The sequence below is a fragment of the Paramisgurnus dabryanus genome, chromosome 21 (genome assembly GCF_030506205.2).
Source record: "Paramisgurnus dabryanus chromosome 21, PD_genome_1.1, whole genome shotgun sequence".
NCBI lineage: Eukaryota > Metazoa > Chordata > Actinopteri > Cypriniformes > Cobitidae > Paramisgurnus > Paramisgurnus dabryanus.
The window spans coordinates 3,773,840-3,791,680 of record NC_133357.1 but is presented as its reverse complement, the minus strand read 5'-3'; the positions used below and the strand labels follow the sequence as shown (position 1 = coordinate 3,791,680).

General features: G+C 34.7%; 2 long non-coding RNA genes across 8 annotated transcripts in view; one reads left to right on the top strand and one right to left on the bottom strand.

Moving 5' to 3' along the window:
* Positions 1 to 12,310, bottom strand: part of LOC135776023 (uncharacterized) — a 93,185-nt gene extending 80,875 nt beyond the window's left edge. The window contains exon 1 of the long non-coding RNA XR_010544008.2: positions 12,172 to 12,310. This is a non-coding gene — a long non-coding RNA (uncharacterized lncRNA). The remainder of the gene's footprint in view (positions 1 to 12,171) is intronic.
* Positions 12,311 to 13,994: 1,684 nt separating this feature from the next.
* On the top strand, positions 13,995 to 17,581 carry LOC135776024 (uncharacterized). Of its 7 annotated transcripts, none has more exons than XR_010544010.2 (12): positions 13,995 to 14,105; positions 14,498 to 14,596; positions 14,686 to 14,740; positions 14,841 to 14,912; positions 15,039 to 15,124; positions 15,423 to 15,463; positions 15,614 to 15,696; positions 16,008 to 16,085; positions 16,253 to 16,316; positions 16,418 to 16,517; positions 16,727 to 16,827; positions 17,147 to 17,581. It is a non-coding gene; the product is annotated as an uncharacterized lncRNA (long non-coding RNA). The 7 variants fall into 7 exon arrangements; XR_010544009.2 differs by having other exon boundaries at positions 16,250 to 16,316; XR_012335596.1 differs by lacking the exon at positions 16,008 to 16,085.
* Positions 17,582 to 17,841: the final 260 nt, after the last annotated feature.

Sequence of the window (17,841 nt, the reverse complement as noted above, 5' to 3'; positions counted from 1 at the left end):
AACCTTTGACATGTTCAGTGTCTAGACAAAGATATTGAGGGCTGTGCTCAATACGATTAATTAAATCAATTTCTGAAAAAACTCCAGGAAATGATTTTATATTACAAGCACCGCAGGAGAAAGAAGGTGCTAGAACAAACACAGTAATGTGCTTATTTCCGAGCTTATTAAACGTCCAGCTGTGTGAACGCGTGCGTAGGCTGCAGAACCTGAAATGATTGGAGAGACATTTTCTTCTTGACATTTGAACATGCACAATTTCTCATAAAAGGATGACTCATGAGAGCTCTCGCTTATGAACTATAATTCAACTATTGTACAATCTACCTCAAAGAATAAAGTCTTTTCTCACTATTCCTCAAATGTTTTCCCCATTGTTATCTGATTGTTAGGTTGTGACGCATTTCCTGGTGCAAGCCTCAACTCGCTTATGAAACTACATCTCGTCAGCTGTTTAGCAGCGCTCTCTATTTATATCAGACATTTAAGCTATATTTTTATAAACTTGTTGTGTACAGTACATTTCTCCAAGCTCACGACCTCCCAATAACAATACTTTAATCATTCACTGCAAAAAATTATTTTCAAGAAAAAAAATCTGTGTATTATTGTCTTGTTTTCAAAATATAAAAATGTAAGTGATTTTGTGCATACAACAAGCAAAAAATCTGCCAATTGGGGTAAGCAAAAAATTATTGAGAATTGTTTTAAATTCAAGAAAAAATCAAGAAAATTTTGTTTACCTAATTGGCAGATATTTTTGCTTGTATTTTTGGTCTAAAAACTAGACTTATTTTCTTGGGTCATTTTTCTCACCAAGACAAATTTATATATATTATTAATTTAAGAATTTTTATATATTTTTACTGAAAACAAAACAAAAATACTAAGATTTTTTTTCTTGAAAATCATTTTTTGCAGTGTATGGGAAACACTGCATTCCAACGATGCTCTCTCCCTTGTTTTGTATGATGTCACAGCAGTAGGCAGCGCAAATATAACAACACGTCTATAATCCCACCCAATCTGGCTTGGTTAGCTTTTTCATTGAGTTTAGTACCACTTCAAAGTAAGGTGAGCTGACACGACCTGACCCGTGGTGAACTATGCAATGAAAAAGCGCCATAAGCGAGGAACCGAAGTCAATCTGTATTTTACTCGCACGTGATGCCTAAACCACAATGACGAACATAAATATAAAAGATTGTGCCTTTCTTGTCAACCGAAAGTATTATTTTTGCATTGAACAACAAAGGAGAATGGCTGCTACGCATAACATTATGACGCAAATCTGAACCGTGGTCTGCTGTCATCTATCATGGAAACCTGACTTTTTTCATGTTTAAGTGTATAATTGGGTCCCCAGTGCTTCTATTAACATAGAAAATGTGAAAAAGATCAACCCAGTAACTTAGTTTTAGTAAACCATTCTCTGCAAGCATGTGAAAAAATAGGTCATTGAAATTTGGCTGCCCTTGTGATGTCAGAAGGGGATTATACCGCCCCTTAATCTGCACTATCCAGCCACAAAACTGCCATTTAGTGCAGAGATCAGCTCATTTGCATTAAAAGGACACACCCCAAAATGGCACATTTTTGCTCAAACCTATAATGTGGCAATTTTAACATGTTATAAATTATCTATATATTGTTGTGAGCTAAAACTTTACATACTTACTCTGGGGACACCAAAGATTTGACATCTTAAAAAAGTCTTGTGAAATGTCCCCTTTAATGTGATACTTGTTATTTTATTGTCTTGTCACTTTATTGTGTTTTTGTAATTATATTATATTATGAATATTTTTGTACATGTGCATATTTTGGGTTCATAGCAGTGCTGTCTATTGTATTCGGCCTTGCCTATTGTCTGTGAAGATTTTTTTTTTTATTACTATGTACAGAGTACTTGTGCACATGACAATATATGACTTTAACTTAAGTTTGGTGTCACCGTTTAACTGTCAACCGAAATACATTTTTTTATTCCAAAGCTAATGAGATCTCTCGAGCAAAGAGAGCGATATTAATGCAGATATAAATGTAAAGCAGTTTAATTAAATTTCATTTTATTGCTGTCTAAAGGAAACAATTGGCAGAGGGAAGAAATGACATCTTTTACTGTATTTGGCCAAGCAGACTTGATTATTAGAGAATGCAGGGAATCTCAGAATAGCAGATGTATTGGGCTATCACTACAACTTACTTCAACAATTAATAAAGTAAATTTCCTAAGTGAAGTAAATGATGAATGTGCTTTACATAATGAAACATGCTAATAAACGTTGCTTTTCTCCTAAAACCAGATTACAGCCATGCTATTACACATTATGTGTCAGACAGCTTGTAGCTGATGAGACTTTTCAACAATCTCTGACTGTGAGGATCTCATCGGTGCTGAAGTGTATTGGATGAGCCGATCTGCCAGGGGGTCGGTCAGCAGTTTATGCATTATATTGAAAAGCATTTCCATCAATCCAATAGACAGCGCAGAGGAGTGGAACTGCTCCTGTCATTCTGAGATTACATCTCAGTTTGATTGATCGGTTCCTATTTCTAATCAGTTATTACTAAACAGATATAGCACACTGGTATTTGAGTGTCGATTTTAATGTTAGTCAATCATAGAACAATAATTGGACCTAAGAGCAACAATAATTGGACCTAAACAATGCCTAAAATATAAGTCACTTTTATTTGTACAGGACTTTTTGTAATGTTTTATTGCTTCAAAGCAGCTTTAGAAAAAGACTAAAGATAAAAACCTGCAAAACGATTAATCGCAAACTAATTATTTGCAGAATGAAAGTTTTTTGTTTACATCATATATGTGTTTGTACTGTATATACCTGTATATGTGTATAATAATTATGTATATATAAATACACACACATGCATGTATAATTTTTATACTTATATCATAGACGGTTTCAGTAACAACATAAACACGCGGCTTTTGTGGTCATCACATAACTTCCAGTAAACTCTGCAAAGAATAAATAACAACAAAGTCCTTTATTTATATAACAAGCAAAATAAACAACATGTAGATTAAATAGGAACCCAAAGCATTTGTTATTTTAGACGAGGTATTTGTTTAAGAGTTCAGTTTCAGCAACTAGTCAGACCATTAAACAAACAGAAACCGGAATTAAAGTTCAGACCAGACGCTTATCACGTCACCGCACATGCGGCCAATGAAACGGTCTATATATATATTTATTACACGGCTCTCTGGAATGCTTGATTCTGATTGGTCAGTTGAGACATTTGCAGGTTCGTTCTTTTCGAATAATAACCGCTCCAAAATAATAACGCATAGCCGGTACTACTTTTACGAGAAAGATCGCTCCGCGCCAATAAAGATCAATAAAGATTACTGTTTGTTTGGCGCCATCTTGTGACAAACACTGGACAACCACGACAAGACACAGAGAGCTTACTGAGACTGAACTTGACAAAATAGAGCATGACAGCTACGAAGCCAACACACAAAAAAAACAGAATGGGCATTAAAACTTCTCAAAGACTGGCTAAAAGAGAAAAAATGGAGACAGACAAGTATGAAGCAGAGGATCTTAATAAGGTATTACGATCATTTTATGCATCTGTGCAAAGTTTCGCGGAAGGATAAAAAATGTTAATTTAAAACAAATATGCCAATAAAATGTTTCAAATTCATATTCATGTCCAGTTTTTTTTCTTATGTGACAAGTAGCCGTGAAATAAGCTGGATAATGTAGAGTCAGCCGGTAGTTATCGGGAAATAAGCCCCTTCAGTGTGATACAAGACCCTCCGCTTCGCGTCGGGTCCTGATCACACTGTCGGGCCTTATTTCCAGATAACTACCGGCTGCCTCTACATTATCCCTTACATATATATATATATATATATATATATATATATATATATATATATATATATATATATATATATATATATATATATATATAAAATATTTATAATTATATATAATATAAATTATATATAAATATAAGAATGTATATACACATGTAAATATTTTTTTAATAAATATTTTTTTAATATATACTTGCATCTGTGTGTATTCTGCAAAACGATTAGTTGCGATTCATTGTTTTGGAGCCCTATGGAAAATTATTAAATATATAAGCTGTGTCCCAATTCGAAGGCTGAATCCTTTGAAGGATGCAACGACCTTTGTCTTCAAAGGACGCAGCCTCCGAAGTCCACAAAGCGAACTTAAATGAGACGGTCTAGCTTTCAGAAAATCTTATAGATAATTTCATAGATAAGTAAAAAAAATGTCAAACCAGGGATTACATATAAAGAGTTTGGTTCCAAAATGCGATAAATGCCATTTAAAAAAACTGTTACCTTCAAAATCAGTATTGTAAAAAAATCCAATATCCACCGTGTTATTCTGTCATCTTTACTCCCTTTTTTCCCAAAACGCGATAAACGCCAGTCCTCCTTCTTTGAAAAATGCAATAAATCTGCTCAACAAATCACACCGCACCATTCCACGCATTGTAAATAACAATGGCGGTGCGTTGAATACACATGGAATCCTACAGCTGATCGCTGTCAAAAAAGTTCAGCGATGATGTCCCCAAGGATGACAGCAGCAATGACAGTGTTCTTAATTTGACAAAGTAAGTGTTTGGATTAATGCCGTTAATGTTTAATCAGTGTACACCACACTCAGATTAACTCAATAAAATTGTGGGCAGGATTTCCATCCAATATGAATGTGTACCCCTAACTCATAAAAAACTGCTTTACAAAATAAAAATAAATTGAGTTAGTCCAACTCAGTTTAAAGTAAATGGCAATACTCAATTAGTTGCCTCAACTCAATTTAGTGTAGTCTGAATAACTCGATTTAGCGTAGTTTGAATAACTCAATGTAGTGTAGTCTGAATAACTCAAGTAGTTTATATAAAAGGTTTTTGTGTCATACTAATTAGCATAAGCACATGTTAATATGCTAATAATAATAACATATGACACTTTGGATGAGCATGTGAGAAGAGACTGATCTCCAAACAGGCATTAACACAGTTAGTGCTCATTGAGAGAAATGCGTCACATCCACAACCTAACCACAAGCGCCACTCTTCTGCACGATGGTAACCAAACAATTTGAAAAAATATAACACAAACGCTTCTAAATCAATAAGATAAACGGACATTAAACACTATTAAGTCTTTCTCTTTACCTAAAAATGCATAAAATAACACTTAATTAAAAAAATTACTCTCCAAAAGCTGTTGAATGCAAAGCATGCTGGGAAATTATTTTTCCAGAATCCAAACTCAATCTAATTGTCTTAACGCAATTAAAAAGAAATCAATAAATTATTGTACATTTTCATTTTGTGTTAGGATAATTAAATATGTATACTTATTGCTCTTAATGAGGTATTTTAAATTAATTGAACACAATTTTAATGTGTCATTTCTAAGAAGGCCTTGAATCGTTTTTTTGAGTGCACTAGTTAACTAAATGAATATAACATGGCAAAACTGAATGCACATTTATAAATTGATTCAATAGATTTATAACATTTAAAAAAAAAACTTGTCATGGATTTACTGCATTTTGCGGAAAAAATAATCAGTTTTTATAAAAAAATCTTTTGGATTTGAATTTTTAATGTTATTATAACCTAAGGATGCTATGTGAAAGTTTGTGATAGAAAATAGTTGTTTTCACTTGTCACTTTCTTGGTATAGAAAACATATTTTTACCAAAATTAGTCGAAACGGATTTATTACGTTTTATAACCAAACTCTTAGGGCCCTATTTTAACGATCTGAAACGCAAGTGCGAAGCGCAAAGCGCAAGTGAGTTTGTGGGCGGATCTTGGGCGCTGTTGCTATTTTCCCGGTGGGAGAAAAAACTCTTGCGCCAGGCGCAAATCAATAAGGGGTTGGTCTGAAGTAGGTTCATTATTCATAGGTGTGGTTTGGGCGTAACGTCAAATAAACTAATCAGAACGCTATCCAACATTCCCTTTAAACGCAAGGGCGCAAGTTCCATGGCGGGTTGCTATTATTATGACGGATTTACCAGGCGCACGCCAGGAGAGGTTCACAGCCGAGGAGACCGACGTTCTTGTAAGAGCTGTCAAAGACAGAGAAGTTGTTTTGTATGGGGATAGGAGAAACCCGCCCAAATCAGCGTCGGTTTAACAGGCGTGAGAGGAAATAGCCACAATTGTCTCATCAGCTGGCATCCCCATCGTTGCGCCAAGCGCTACAATGATGTCAGGAGATGGGGGAATCCCAAGCTTGCCAGCATAAATCGGGCACGCCGTGTAACGGGAGTTGGATCTGCCTCTACACAGGACCTGACACCAGCAGAGGACATCGCTGCGTCCACCCTCACCGCTGAAAGGGTTTGGGGGCTTTGAAATCAGACCCAAGAAACGCAAGCAAGGTCCAACCCCAAAGTAAACTTACAAATCAAGTTCATATACATTAAGGTTTCTTATGAAAACATTTTAATTATTATTTATATAAAATAAACGTAATACAGCCACACAACAAATGTATGAAAATATTTTAATCGTATTTTAATGCATGATACTCAGCCACACAATAATTAAAAACTATCACCACAATGCTCACCACTATGATTCCCCTTATCTCATGTGTTAATATTTTTTATTGTAACAATTTATGATTTGCAAAAATAACTGTTGCATCTGTGTAGATTAGATAAGCAAAGTGTGTGTGCGTTGTGCACGCTATACATTATGGTCAAGCATGCGCCCTTAAAATAGCATAATGAACAACGCGCAACGCACCACTGACTTTAGACTAGTTTTTTTGGTCAGTGGCGCAATTGTTTTTTGATACTGCAAAATAGCATCAGGGAGGTTTGCGCTGGAACACGCCTCCTTTTTTGCGCTGAACCGCCCAGGGAGCGCAAGTTCATTCCCTAGTTTTGCCGACGTGCGTCTGTGGAGGGAAAAACCCGCTGTGCGCCGGTGCAAAATACAAATGATACATGCGACTGACAAAGTCAATTGCGCTGGGTGCAAGATACAGTAGGGCCCTACGTGTGAAATCTTAAAACATGACCACACAGGATTGGTTAACTAACTCATTACATTAACTAGGGATGCTTAACGATTAATCGCGATTAATCGATAACAGAATAAAAGTTTTTGTTTACATCATATATGTGTGTGAACTGTGTATAATAATTATGAATATATAAATATGCACACATGCATGTATAATTATAAGAAAAAAATATTTTTATATATTAGGTATTTATATTTATATATAATATAAATTATAAATAAATATACAAATGTATATACACATGTAAACATTTCTTAAATATATACATGCATGTGTGTGCATTTATTTATACAAAGTTATTATATACAGTTCACACATATATATGATGTAAACAAAAACTTTTATTCTGCTATCGATTAATCGTGATTAATCGTTAAGCATCCCTAACATTAACTCAAGGTTAACAATGAACCAATTTCTAGCGTGCACAGTCTATTATCGTACCCCTTTGTTCTTATTGTTATTTAAATAAAGTGATAAATTGCTGCTTCCCTTGGCATTTCTATATTCTGTCCTTACACGTCCTTGCTATAAATTACCTTTGTCAGTTCGCTGGAAGCCCTAAAAGCAGACATCCTTATAAGACAACAGTCAACCCCAGAAGCACAAGCAAAAAGCAACCTTAAGTCTATTTTTACTCTTTGAGAAATGTGAAGAATGCTATCACCCATATCTCCAGAAATGGCTCGAAGGGTCGGCCATCTGCTTCAGTGCATTAGGTGAAACGGCTCTTAGCCTATAAAAAGTGAAAGCGAGGGTTATGTTTATGATTTTTGACAGAAATTGAAGAGCGGAGCGGATCTTCCAGAGGGGATAAATTTGAAGAGGCTCAACCTAACGGGGACGATATAAAGCAGGGCTGCAGTTTAAACAACATGCCCATGCCATCTCAAAAAGATTGACTCTGAACGAAGGGTCGTAGTCTGACGCTACACTGTGGCCTTTACAAAGATTGATGCATATAATTCATCATGACTCCTAAGCCTTATTATGGAACGGCAGAAGCACTAAACCGATGAACAGTACAGTACTAACCTAACCCCATGTCATACTACTTAAATTCAATATCAGTCACTATTTTATTTTCTCTCTTTCTACACCATTTTCAATGAAAGTGCATTTGACTAGTTGGGGACTAGTTGAGGATGAAGGTTTTGTGCTGCAAGCTGTCATTGGCAGCACATTCTGTTCGGTAGCAAAAATGGGACACCAGCTTGCCGATCCAAGTGAATGTATTATTTAAGCCTTCTGACGGATCTGCATATGAAAGAAGATGCGAGGGAATTAATTAACTGTGAGACTTTTTGTAATGAGAAGAAATCTGGTTAAAATTAGGTATTTACCCAGGTGATTTACTTCTTTTTATAAATATGTATATAATATGTTATAAATATGCAACACACTTACACAACTCTAAGACATTTGGATACATGCACAGACAGACGTTTAACCTTAAAGGCCGCCTATTATGCAAAATTCACTTTTACATGTTGTTTGAACATAAATGTGTGCTGTCAGTGTGTGAACACAATCACTCCACAAGGGAAAAAATCCACCCACTCTTTTTTTATCCTCATTACATCAAATCAGTCTTATTAGACATTCTCTTGTTAATGTGACATCACACTGATAAAGCCCCACCCACAGCCACTGACTAACAACATAGCCTTAGTTTTACCACATTATGCTGTCAACCATATCTCAATAGTGAGATACTATTGAATCAGGCTGTATTCATAAAATAGAAAAACGCTCACCGTCTCTTTTGATATGGGAGGGCTGTAGCTCATTTGCATTTAAAGGTACAGACACAAAACCAGTGCGGTTTTGTTCACACTCAAATGGGGCATTTTGGACATGCTATAATAAATGATCTGTGGGGTATTTGTGAGCTGAAACTTCACAAACACATTTTAGGGACACCTGAGACTTATATTACATCTTGTAAAAAAATTAATAAACAGTAAATGCGTTTTTACATGCACAAAATAAGCAGATCACTTTAAAAAAAATCTGCGCTTACATGCAAATAAAAAAAACGGCTATGACTAAAAATGTGTTTGCATGGGATTTGGTGACGCCTATAGTACATGGGTCAATGACGTAACGGTAATAATTTTGTGTCCGTATGGATGAATTAAATGTAAAAGGGTTAAAATTTCAAAATAAATTTGCAGATTACTTGCATACATACATACATTCAAGCCTAAAATTTCTGCTTTTATTTCGCTTTTTTTATATGCTTTTTATTTTGAAAGAATATTTGGGGGAAAATTGCAAAAATGTCAATGTGGTGTAACCGGTGTGTGTAAATTGGTGTAACGAGTATTTTTTTAGTTAAAATATAAATATATTCATAAAAAATGTGGAATGAAATATATTCATCTAGTTTAGTGTAATATGATTTTTTACATACATTTTTACATAATTTGTCAAAGATTATTTAGAAAACAGAGCTGTTTTCAGCATATGTCATGGAAAAATATTACAAAAACGCATTCAATTTTACATTTAGAAATAACTAATAAAATTTTATTTTAAAATTATTTTCTGATGATTACGTTACATGCCATCAAGGTGGATAAAATATTTAATATTTCACATTCTTTGGCGCAATTGGCGGTTAAACAATTTTACATTTTCAGGTCCATTCAGTCTTAACTTACATAAAAATGATGCAAATGTAATTTTTTATTGCATAAAATTAACATAAATAAACTGTGCATTGAAATAAACCTGATGCATGCGTTTAAAACAATTACAAAAAAAGATTTTCTCATCATGCCAAACTGTTTTTGTCACTGACCCACATATAGTCCTTCAAGAAGCTGACGGGAAATCTGTCTTAAGCTATACTGTTGTATCTCATGTCTGGAGAACCTGTAAATGCCAACTACTTGAGTCGAGCGCAGACTTTTATGCGTTACTTGTGCTTACATCATGCACACATGAACAAAAAGCCAGTTAAAGTGTTTACAGTACATGCAATGCAAAATCGAGATAATACGCAAAAAACTACTTGTGCAGATCATTAAAGAAAACCGTTTTAGCGTTTACATGAGCCCATACATTATCAGTTTATTCAGCATAATCCGCACAAGGCTGTGCATGTAAACGTGCTCACTATAGGGTTAAACGCTACTCTACGTTTTATCTTATTTAATTTCTTTGGAGAATTGGCAACAATTAAAAAGCCTCTCTCTAGTGCGATACAAGCATCAATTTCACTGGGAAATGAGGAGGAACATTTTTCTCCCGAGCTCATTATACTCCTTCATTGGAGCCGACAGAGGAAAATCGCACACGGGCATTACTGCTCCATTCCCTTTTGTGACTTACAGCTAAGAGACTAGAAATGCTGCCTACAGTGCTGAATGCACCACTGTTTCATATTGAGCACAGAAGCTTTGACTGCTATTTCTGGCTACCGACTTCGTTTCTGGAGCTTTTGCAGGGAACCTATTTGTCAAAGACATTTTCTAGCATTGCCTCTATGTTCTGCAATCGATCCAGTTACTTTTTTCTTTTAATTTAATTGTTATTTGCAACATTATTATATAACATTTTATACTACAGCGGCTATCTTCATGCACAATAATCATTAATAAAGCAATCGGCTCTTTTACACTTTACGTGCATGCCCAGTGTGCATGCATGGTAATGTTTCATGCATTTCTGTCGTGTGGATGGATATCTTTTCTGAAATGCAGTATAAATGTTGTGTTTAAATAAACACACTTGTGTAAATGCAGTTTAAGGACCACAACATCAAAGACTTTTGACTGTCTTTGGCAATAACGCAACCACTCGAAGACATTGACATCAAAGCGACCACAAAAAAAAGCAGTCACACAACAACATCCTAGCAACTTATTTACATGGGGAAAATCACCACTATTTAACTCCTCCTGTTTCTGCAAAACCATAGGCTCTTGTGTTTAATAGATCTCCATAGACAGTCCGTTGTTAATCACATCAGCTTCCCCTCTCCTTAACAATTCTTGGCCTGTCCAATTCAGAGTAATGTACAAAAGGGCTTAGGCAGTAAAAGGAAAAAGGGTCGATCTCATAGATGTGTGATTTATGGCTGAACACAAGGTCTGCAGAGCACACTTCGGCTGCTCGGTGTAAAGAATGAGTTGGTTTGATAACACTGAACACTCTTCAGCTAAAAGCTGGAGTCGGTGCCAAGAGCCAATCACAACTTGCAATCACATACACACAACGAATATATAAAGATGTTGCAGAGGATTATATCCTTTACCTTTAAAGAGACTGTACTCGAGGGAAGTATAGGCAACCGAAATGAAATAGCTAAGAAATGCATTAGCTAACAATGAGTAACATAGTTTCAGCATTCGTTAATCTTTGTTAACGTTAAAAACCTGTATGAGATTCTTTGTTCTGTTGAACACAAAGAAAGATATTTTGAAGAATGTTTGCAACAAATCAGTTTTGGGGCACCATTGACTTCCATAGTAGGATAAAATAATACTATAGAAGTGAATGGTGCCCCAGATCTGTTTGGTTATTAACATTCTTCATAGTATCTTCCTTTCTGTTAAACAGAACAAAAGACATTTAAACAGGTTTGGAACAACTTGAGGGTGGGTGAATGATGATTTTTGGGTAAACTATCCCTTTAAAGGCGGGGTGCATGATCTCCGAAAGCCAGTGTTGACATTTGAAATCACCTAAACAAACACGCCCATACCCCAATAGAATCATAATTTGATAGACCCACCCCACACATACACAACCCAGACAACAATGTCGGTTAATAGACACGCCCCTTATACTGCTGATTGTCGCCCGACTCCCTTTTTTTTAAATCATGCACCCCGCCTTTAATGCCAATACAATTGTTTATGTTAGTTCATTGTGCATTCACTAATGGTATCACTTACAACTTTTGATATTAAAAATGTATTAGTAAATGCTGAAATTAACATTAACTATGATTAATACATGCTAGACGTATAGTCCGTTGTTAGTTCATGTTAGCTAAAGCATTAACTAATGCTTACAAATACAAGCCTATTGTAAAGAATATTTGCTGTAAGCAATACATACTTGTTTTAAAATTATAATACCTTGCTTGGCGTTGCAGAGCTGCACGAATTCATCTCGACTTTTAGCGAGCCACGCGAATGAACATCTGCCCAACGATGTTTTGGTTTATTTTAGTGTTGCAGCTTTGGCCCTCTTCTGGAGTTTACCTTCCTGTATCAAATATAAAACAGGATGTGTGACAACAAGGTAGGATTACAGTTACACTATTTATATTAACATTTCAACAAAAAACTATAAAATATATACAAATACAATGAATTTCTCTTGTAATGTACACTTATTGGAGAAATTACTGATATTAAGATAAAATTGGTGAAACAATATCTGAACTATACATGATATTAATGAAAAAAATTGAATTGGCTGTAAAATGCAGTAAAAGTTTTGTATACTGTTAATTAAAATAAATTGCAGTGGTCTACTGGAGGGTCTCCACTATTATCTTGGTGCCTAAATGTCATTTCCATTAGCTATAAATTTATGCAGATGTTAAACGGGATACAAACTTAATCCAAACTGAGTTGCGTAATACGTCTACGTACTTGGCCCCATTCTGCTTTATTTGCAAACTCATTATGCAAGGGTACGAATGCTAATCAGCCTCTCTCCTAAGTTTATAAAGAGAGGAAATTTGCATGACTGTGATTCAGGCCAGAGCCAAAATGATTCATTATTTACCTGTTGTTTTTGACTGGTCATCTTTTGAGGCAGCTTTCCAATCACATGGCTCCCAATACATGGCATAATTTAGGTGATGAATATATGTGATCCTGTCTGATCCAGGCTAAAGTCTTATAATTATGAGTATAGGACCACTAAGTTTGATTTTATTTTCCATATTGATTTCAATCTTTGACATGACCTTACTCAGTCAATATTAAACATATCAAGGTTATATTTTCACATTATGTAGGATGATTTTATGTAGAAAAGAGTCAATCAAAAAAGGGTCACATACTCTATGTTACAGTGCGAGGAAATTATTTTTCTCAAAAGTAGAGGAAAAATTAGCTCACACATAATCTCAGTGTTCATGCAATTTGTAAAATCACCAAACTAAATAAATACCAACATATCTGTATCAATATCACATAGTACATATATGCAATCCACTGCGTACGTTGTGGTCGCAAAATTCTGGTCATTACCGTAAAACTTCAAATAATAGCCGAGTCCCAAGACGCCTGTCTCTTTTAGACGCCTGGTGTGACAACAGGTTTGGGTAAATAAACGCCTCCCAGCAAACATTGGTCGGACGGCAACGTCGTCTCCCCGGCCAAAAGAGGTCGCGGCAGGACGCCACAAATGGTGTAATATTGGTCCGAAATCAACGTTGTCTCCCCGTCCAAAATTAGTCGCTCCTGGACGGCACAAATGCACAACATGTCCTTAAATGCATTTATGTAGTCCTTGTGAAATATGCAAATGCTGTGCGTACACCTTGGTTAATACTGCAATAAATAATTTAAGTGAACAAAGTAGTTTTTAAGAGGTTATGAATAGACGTCTACTCACGTCTTTTACACGTCTAGACTAGACTCGTAGGAAAAAAACGGAATAATCTTTATGAAATACACGATTTGTATACAAAGTAAATATATTAACTTTATCTTGTTTAAATAAATTATAATCACAAAGTGCCCCGTGTGATTGCAAAGCCACTGCATTTTAGTCATTATTTCAACCTGTTTTATTATTGAATGTATGCATGTAAAACAGATACATATCCGGTCACAATTTAGGTCTGAGTTGGATGTATTTTCAAAAACTGTGTTTTTTAGATTATTTTAAGAAATATAGTGATACATCTCGGGATTTTACAAAATCCCGCGATAGGACAGATTATCTCGCGAGATAGTGGTCACGTCACGCGTTCTTCCGGAAGTTCACATTCAAACACGAGGAGCGGTTACGAGGGAGTTTTGTCTATATATTATGCAAAATCTACTGTTGGGTAAGTACATAGTGTATTGTTTGATTAACGTGCTTAAGTTTTACTTGTTTGATACGAAGGCTCCGAAATAAACGTTGCCAGAATTGTCCACACTGACTATGGCAAAAAATAGCTAGAAGGCTAAAAGCTAACGTACTTTGAAGTTATACATGGTATAAAGTATGTTTAAGGATCCAGTCAAAGTTATTACTGTAACTTATTAATGTAGCCTCTTGAAAGTCTCTTTCAGAAAGTAAATTATCTGAAAAATAAAAGTTATTTGGCATTAATGGAATTACAATGATTTGATTGCCTAAACATTGCACATGCAAAATATTAAATACTGTTTTGCATTAAAAGTTCAGCTTAAGTGTTTGTTTGATTAACTTCCTTTGCTTTTGTTTTGTACAAAGGAAAAGCAGAACCTCATCCAAATAAAAATAAACAAGCTGTTAAAGGCACTGTGTCCTACACAGACCCTCCAAAATATAACCACCCAAAACCCAAGTCAGGTAAATGCCTCAGTTTGAAAATACATTAACAAATTGGAGTTGTTATTGTGGAGTTAATATAATTAATTACAATGTTGTTTTATTTACAGTTGAAGATCAACACAAACCAAATAAAGATGCGCATTCTACAAACGATAAAAAAAGGTATGGAAAACTGTAGATATGAATTTTTGTAGATATGGCTTAAACAGTCTACACATTTGTTAATGTTCTAATGTGTCTCATGTCCTTCTTTGTGCTAAAGATCAAGTTTTGTGTCCAACACACTTGGATGAGACGTGCCCGACCCCTGACTGTGTCTACCCTACATTAAGTAGTAAGTTTTTGACTTCTTTGCTTAATACTACGAAAAAGCATGATTTTTTCATAAAGGACTTTTATATATTTTGATATGAAACTCAAAAATGTATATAAATTGTTTTGGTGTATTTTGTTTACACAGGCACACTTCATGACAGTAAACATCGGTATCAAGATGGTGTGATTGATCTATACCCTGGCCTAGAATAAGCTGTGACACTATGAGACGTACGTGCTACTGATACTTTTGTTATTTTTTTGGTGCATTTCCACACTATACAAACACATTGCTTGGCTCCTAAGTGCATACACTTTTGCCTTTATAATGTCATTCTCATTTTTAGGTAAAAATGTATTTCATGAGTCAGGGTTTTGCCTGAATGTCAACATAATATCCCAAAACTTTGATATAAAAAGTGATTTATTTTAATATTTTACACTACTATGTATTTTTTTAAATACATTGTGCATGTGTATGTTTATTGTACTTAATGAAATTACATGCAAGGTGTCATTTGTTTCGCAGGGTCACATAATGAACAGCCATCTTACAGACAACCGAAAGAGGCATAGTATTGTTTTCTTGTGTATTGTCATACACCTAAAAGAGGATTTTTTAAATCATACAATTATGGTGTTATTCATTCATTAATGAGTTCTTTCTTACCTTAAATAACTTGTCATTTTTCACTACTTTTGTTTTTAATGTCTATATAGTATTCTCTACAATCCCAAATTCTGGATTGACGCCCCAGTACCAGAGGGCACCCCAATCCCATAGAGCATCCATCTGAAAGCAGGTGATGGCAATTTACTACTAATCAAGGAACTGGCTTTACTGACGAGATGTGCATGATATCGCATGTGATTTATCGTGCAGCCCTAGATTTTACATTAGTGACAACACAGCTTAGAGTATAAACATGTACATTTCTCTGAATCTGAGTTAATAGTTACAAATACAGAGCTTATAATGTCTGTCATTGCTCAACCACAAAGACCTAAAAGTACAGACAGCTAATTTCATAACTAATGCAGTATTACACTGTGAAGTTATTTATATATACTGTTAAAATATTACACTACCATGTAATTAACTATATTTGTCCAGGTGAGGTAACACAAGAAAAACTAACAGGATGAAGACTACCTGATTCTTCACCTATGGCCTTAGCTTCAAATGCAAGAAGTAAGAAATGCTATATGACTGTGTATTTTGCATTATGAATAAATTATGAATACATCAAAGATGTTGATAACAAGTTGATCTGCGTAAATTGTGACATAAAGAATATGTATATATATATATTACCATCTATCTTTCTATAACATTATTTCAATTGTTTTCACAAGTAGGTCCAGCAACTGTCTGAGCTGGTGGATATTCTGTCAGAGACTGCGTGAACAATGTTATGAACAGGTATGTATTTCTCTTGAATTGTGTAATCTTGCACCATAATATTTCAGGAATATATGTTGATTACCACCATTAACCCAGCTATTTATATTACTTCATTTCAGGATTTAATCTGTCACACATTACTTGTCAGAAGTTTTAATGTTCGTAGTGGCTCAAACAGTCAGCCATACTGAAAACAAGAAATCAAAACATAATTTCAGTGTAAGCCATTACTTGTCATCAAAACTTATGGATGAGGATATAGTTTATAGCACTTGTTACATGATAGATGAGTAGTTGTGAAATGTTAAAACATAGTTTATGTTTGAACATTGCATGCAATTGCTATGTTGCACATTACTGTTAATTGTGATTTATTGACCATTTAGGTAATTTGTTTAAGGTGAAGTAATCATACATTTATTTCACAGAATGATGTCTAATTGTCTTATGGCAAAGTTCAATATGAGGGGTGGTGGACATCTGGAAAAGAAGTCTTTTAAAGGCACACCTTTGTATTATGTTATTCAAGGTAATTTGGGGAATATGTTGATCTAAAAAACTTGTTTTTGTATATTGATGTAATTTTTATTGCTATGATTTATGGATTTAGGGGACATCACAGCTCACCTGTCTTTATCAGAAATATCCTGTTCATTTTTTGACAATTACAAACCTAGTTAAGGGTCTTTCTCAAGGGCACCACAGTGGTTTTGTAGAGGGAGGGGACAAATGCTGTTTCCCCCACAACTGATCTAACACTTATTTAATGCAGAACATCTTTATACTATATATTGTATTGTATTTTAATTGTATTTATTTTAAAAAGAAACATTCTTCTCTTCCCTCAGATGCTGTGAAGAGGTGGAGCCCAAATGCCACAGACTCGGAAATAGATGCAGCTATGGCAGACGACCTCAAGCTAAATAAGCCAAACAGCTGTAATGTGTTAAAGAGAGAGTTCACCCAAAAATGAAAATTGTTATAATTTTTTTACCCACATGTTTCAAACCTGTATACATTTCTATTTTCGGCTGAACACAAAGATTGAAAAATGTTTGTAACCAAGCTGTCAATAATTTTTTTTACAATTGTAGTACTGGGTTGTGAGATCTGCTTTCTATTCTTTCAAATAACTTTGTGTTCAGCAGAACATAGAAAAGTATACAGGTTTGAAACATAAGAGAGAGTAAATTACTAAATAATCATTTTGGGTGAACTATCCTTTTATAGAGTAAAGTATTTTGAAATTGTTATTATAGTTAAACGGTTTAAAAAAATAAAAAGTGCTAAATCAGAACATGCTTCTTTTTTTTGCTTGTGTCCATAAATAATGTGTTCTTTAATGTGTTTGTGAAATACACGTGATTACAACGTTTTAAAGACGTTCAGGTTTGACTGGACTGAATTTGTGTATTTTAAGAACCTTAATAATTGCCTATTACAATTGTACAAACTAGCCTGTTTTATATGCACGTTTAAGTGAGTATAACGCCTGAATTAAGCAGAGACTCATATTACAGTCCAGAAGAGGACATTTTTAGAC